Source organism: Castanea sativa, chromosome 5, assembly GCF_040712315.1.
Source record: "Castanea sativa cultivar Marrone di Chiusa Pesio chromosome 5, ASM4071231v1".
Lineage (NCBI taxonomy): Eukaryota > Viridiplantae > Streptophyta > Magnoliopsida > Fagales > Fagaceae > Castanea > Castanea sativa.
In genome coordinates, this window is record NC_134017.1 from 71,088,836 (window position 1) to 71,094,835 (window position 6,000).

Below are 6,000 nucleotides of genomic sequence, written 5' to 3' on the forward strand. Positions count from 1 at the left end.
TGCTCATGCATTAGTCATGCATCTCACATGTACACTAGATGCACCTTTGCTGGACATACTCTAACACTTGGCATGTTTTTGCATTCACTCATGCCAGTTTAGTCTTTTTAGACCTTTCAGGACATATAACATGTTCTTGTGTCTATGTCATGCCTTGGTCTATACTTTGTTCCATCATTCTTAGCATATCATGTTTACTTTATGCTTTATAGCATTTTTTTTATAGATGTTTTTGTCTTTCGTTTGAGCTCCATTTTCTCATTCATCTTGCACCCCTCATGCATCATCTTTTATCCTTGTTCATATCTTCTTTTCTTTCCCTCATTCCTCTTGCTTCATTTATCTATTCGTGACAAAAAGGGGGAGACTATACCGGTGTGTATCGTCATTTCTGTATGACTCATGTGCACATTCTTAGGGGGAGAAATTTTACCTCATGCACATTCGTTAGGGGAGAAAGCCATAGGGGAGATGCATATACCAAGGGGGAGAAGACATTTGTTTTATGAGAAAACCTTGTTTTGTTTGTCTTACATTATGCTTGTTTTCTCGTTGCTTTATGGTGCTTTGAGTTACATTTAGTATCTATGTTTTGTTACTCTCTTTGCATCGTGTTTATGTGTTGGAACACACTTGTGCCCTTGTTGGATCTTTTATCCTTAATGCAAACCTTTTTTGTTTTCCATTGGCTGTGTGTTCTTGTGCCCTTGTTGGATCTTGTATTCTTAATGCAAATACTTTGGTGTTTTGCATTGGTTGTGTATTGGACATGCATATATCCTTATGTCTTTGTGCTTTAATGATTACATGTTCGAATGATCATTTTCTTTGCTATATAATCATTGTAGTTATTTCCATATGAGTGTTTTGGTGTATAATCAAGTTGCTCATATGTTTCACACAATGTTTACTTGATCACATTTTACTTGTTACATTATACTTGTCCTTTTATTACTTGCTTTACCTTGAGGGTCTAATGTGTTTTGTACAAGTGTTTCAGGTTACAGGTATATATGTTTCAAGTTCTTCACAGCTTCTAGATTTAGGTGTTAGTGAGTTTTGTCATTGTTCCCAAACTCACGTTTAAATCTAGAGTTTGTTATAGGGTGTTTTGTCACGGAATAGCCAAAGGGGGAGATTGTAAAGTTGTGATTTACAACTATGTTTTATGTTGGCTTTATTCCATGACAAAAAGTGTTGTAATTGCTTTAATTTTGTTCCTTGTATTTTGTGGGATTTTATTGTATTGGGTTTAGTATTAAGTTGGTGAAGAGTTGAGCATAAAATGAAGAATCAGTGGATTTCGAGAGTGTCTCATTAGAAGCTAACACGCAAAAGAGCCACATGAGAAGCACACGTTGGAAGTTGAAGAGCTGTGCTAGCCTGGAGGATTTTGCAAGTGTCTTGCAGGTAAAGTCTTCTCGCGAGATACCCGCAAAACTCTCTGCCTAGAGGTTTTTTAAGTGTAACTTTCTTACCCTTCACCCATACTATATATACACTCATTACCCACAAAAGTATGAGAGACCATTTAGAGAGAAAAACTCTAAATAGGTTTTCAACAACACACACATCTATCTTTTAGAGAGAGAGAGTTATTAATTCTTAGTGAGAAATCATCCTAGCCTCTTCTCCTTCCCTCTCCCATTGTCATACTTTGAGAGGAGCTTTGTACCCAAACACAACCCACACCTTTTCAGAGTGTCGAGAGTGTTTTGGAGCTTGGGAAGCTTTGGGGATTTGCCAAAAGAAGCCGGTGTGGCTTGACAGAAGCAATCTGGCATATTGCGGGATCCGGAAAGCTAGACAAAACACGGTTCCGAAAAGCCTTGTTAGAGTAGGAGTTTGGAGACTTAGGTACATTGGGTAGATTAGGCTTGGAGGATCTCTTGCTATTCGTGTATCCCAACTTATTGTTTAGTGGATCGATTTACCGCTTGAAGGACGGTGGAGAAGTTTTTCCTTAAATTCTTCGGTTTCCTCTTCGATAACACATTGGCGTGTTATCTTGTGGTTGCGTCTCTCTTCCCTTACTCTTGTGCTTTACTTTTATTGTTTGTTTTTCATGTTTATGCACTAGAGTAGTTATCAGTTTATTGCGCTTCATTTACTCTTGTTTCGCACTTAGATAAGTTAGAGTAAAAGTAACCGAGCCGTAATTTATTAATTGGGGGTCTAAACAAGCTCTTGTGTATTTACACAAATCTAAGCTTTCACTTATGATATGCACTAAGGTGTTTATGATTGACTAATAAACAGTGGTGAAATGGTAATTTATGCCTTTCTCTTAGGATTTTTTAATCTTTACAATCAAAAGGATGTGACTTCAAAATTAGGAGCATGTGATTAAAAATTATAAACAACTCACACAAATAGGCACTACATACCACAAACTAGCAAAATGCATAAAAATAAACTCATCCAAGCTAAACAATGTACATAGACAAGAAATGTAAACTTCACAGGCCAACCTTAACTACAAATTTATGATGTGTAATACAAAACAAAAACAAAATCTTTTTGGATTTTCAAAAAGTATTTTATGACAAAAAATAGAAGGCACACATTGTGCTAAATGAACAATGCAAAGCTATGCATGATAGTGCTAAACTAAGCTATAGAGGGTACACAAACAAAAAATATCAACTTCCTAATTAACCCATGAGTATATGTACAAATTAGTACATACTTATACAAAATCATATTTATCTCAAAATAATCATGCACTTAGTTAAGTAATACATACTATTTAAGTTTCTCAACAATGTTAAACATGTTCTAAATCAAGAGAGAGATATCATAATTCATGTAATCCTCAAGAAAAATAAAACAAGACTCAAAATAAAATATTTTTGTCTTTTAGAAAATTTTCAATGTTTTTGGATTTTTTTTAAAAACAAGAAAACCTAAGAAAATAAAACAATAAAAAACTAAAAGAAAACATGTCCACAATTAATTAAAAGAATTAAATCTAGGACAAGTAAACAACACTCACCTTAGCAAATCTTTTCTCACCCATATATCACGAGTCTTTGGCTTTGTAAGTGAAAAACCATAAGAACTAAAGTGTATTTGAGGGATTACACCAATCTTCTGAGAAAAACTAAAATCCTGCAATTTCCTTTCACAAGCCAACAAGCTTAAATTTTTCAAAAGCATATGAAACAATTCATTTGGACTTATGGCAGGAGAAATATCATCACATATCCTAGATTGAAATACAAAATATTTAAATTTCAATTTATGACAATTAGGAAGAATGTGACCGGAGACATCACAAAAGTGACAAACATGAACAAATTTAGGAACATCAATATTCCTAACAGTAAATTTAATCTTAGATTTTGGTTTTTGCCCCAACAAAGAACAATTTTGTCTAAAATGACCAATAGCACCACAAAGGTGACAGGTAGGTACAAAAACAGATTTCTTTTGCAAAATAGCAGTAGGTTTAGACTTAGGTTTAGAAACTTCAACGTCTACATCAGGACTTTTACCTTTGTCGAACCTAGCAAAATAAGCATTTTCTTTATTATTCCTCTTGAAATGAGGGATATAAACCTTTTCAACTTTAGGTTTAAGAGAAACATAAATACTTCTATTATCGATAGTTGGTTTGGCACTAGTCAAATTTTAAGTTTAGCTTTAGACTCAACTAACTCTTGTTCCAAGCTTTTCATCTTTTCATCTTGAGAGGAAATTTGATTACTAAAAAATTCATTCTTTTTATTAGATTCATCTAATCTCACAATCAATTCCTCTTTTTCAAGATTAGCCAATTTTAACTCTTCTTTAAATTTCTTTGCAATTTTCAAAGATTTAGATAATTCCTTGTGAAGAGTTTTACAAGCATAAAAAAGATTAACAGAAACAATAGTGTCATTTTTATTCAAAACATCACAATAAAAAATAGTAAGACATTTAAAATTATTTAAGATAACAGGGATCAAAGATCTTACTTAGGACGTTAATCCAAATCAGAGTGAACCCACTCTGATACCATTTGTTAAGTTTAGACCCCTTATCAGAATATGTTTAACTTAATATTATACTAAGTTGATTAACAAGATTGTTATTCAAGATTAGATTAAATACAAATAAACACAAATAGTATAGCAGCGGAAAATAAAGAACACAAAGATCTGATGACCTAAGAAAACCTAACCGATAAAAAACCTGAGGAGGATTAATCTAGCTATCCTCAAGGTAAAAAAAGATCTACTATGAAAGAATTGAAGTTTGTACAATAAGTCTTAGACCACTAACATCCTATTGCTACTTCGAGTAGAAACTTACTACCACGACCACGTGACAGCTTCGGGTCCACGGACTACTTCTTTCCTTGATTTGCAGCAACCACAAGTTCTCCTACTTGTGAGTTTGAGACACCTCTCAAAGGTTTTGGATCTTCTTGAAAGTTCTTTATGCAGCAACTGAATTCACCATCAAGTTCTTGATGCAAATCTTGATCTTGATAGCTCTATGTTTGTGTATGAAGGTAAACACCTCTTAGATCTCACAAAAAATTCAACACACAACTCAATAAAGACACTAAAAATGTGGCTAGTGTTTTTCCTTTTATACTTGGAGTGAAACACTTAACTCTACACATCATATGGGCTTGGGCTGGTTTAGAAATTCTGCATAGAATTGTTGATCCATGATTCTCGATCGATCGAGTCTATTCTTCGGTCAATCGAGCCTTGCAGAAATAGAACATTAATTTCCTGCAATTACTCGATTCCAAACTTACATTAAACCAAACTTTGAGCAAGTTTAAACCTAGACAAAATGTTTTGATTATGGTTTGCTAACATATACAGTTTGAAGTTCTAATACATTAGTTTCTAAAGTCTTAGAACTTAACAACCACCTTTATGGAAAATTTAAAAAAAAAAAAAATTGCCAAAAAAGTTAATTACTCTTCCCCCCCCCCCCCCCCCCCCACACAAAGTTTTTAAAAATAGTTTCTAAACTAATGCTCTTAAGATACTCGTTAACCTTTTCCTGTAATAATTATAATTATATATATATATATATATATATATATATATATATATTCTGAAAGCTCGGATATGTGTGAAAACACAAGAGCTTGTTTAGACCCCCAATTTTAAAATTACGGCTAGATTGTTTTTACTTGTACTTAATCAAAGTGCGGAACATGAGTAAATGCTTGCAATGAACCGATAATACTCTAGTGCATACACATGAACAATGAACAATAAAAGTAAAATACAAGAGTAAGGGAAGAGAGATGCAACCATAAGATAACACCAAGACGTGTTATCGAAAAGGAAACCGAAGACTCGACGAAAAACCTCTTCACCACCCTCCAAGCGGAAAATCGATCTACTAGTGAATATGTTGGAGTACACAAATACAAAAGACCCTCCAAGCCTAGTCTATCCAATGTACTTGAGCCCTCTAAGCTCCTGCTACCAACGAACTTCTCTGAGTCTTGTCTTCATTAGCTTTCTAGATCCCACAATATGCCCGATTGCATCCTCCAAGCCTCACTGATTTTTTTTGGCAAATCCCCAAAACTTTTCAAGCTCCAAAACATTCACTACACTCTAAATAGGTGTGAGTTGTGTTTGGGTACAAGTCTCCTCTTAAGGTATGACAATGGGAGAGGGAAGGAGAAGAGGCTAGAATGATTTCTCACTAAGGATGAGTAGCTCTCTCTTTAAAAGATGAGTGTGTGTGTTGTAGAAAACCTATCTAGGGTTTTTCTCTCTGAATGGCCTCTCATACTTTTGTGGATAATGAGGATATATATAGTATGGGTGAATGGTAAGAAAATCACACTTAAAATCCTCTAGGTAAAGAGTTTCTCAGGTATCTTTCGAGAAGGCCTTACTTGTGAGACACTCACGAAATTTTCCAGGCTGGCATGACTCTTCAGCTTCTAGCATGTGCTTCTCACATGGCTCTTTCACGGGTTAGCTTCTCATGAGCTTCTCGCAAAATTCACTTGTTCTTCAATTCATGCTCAAT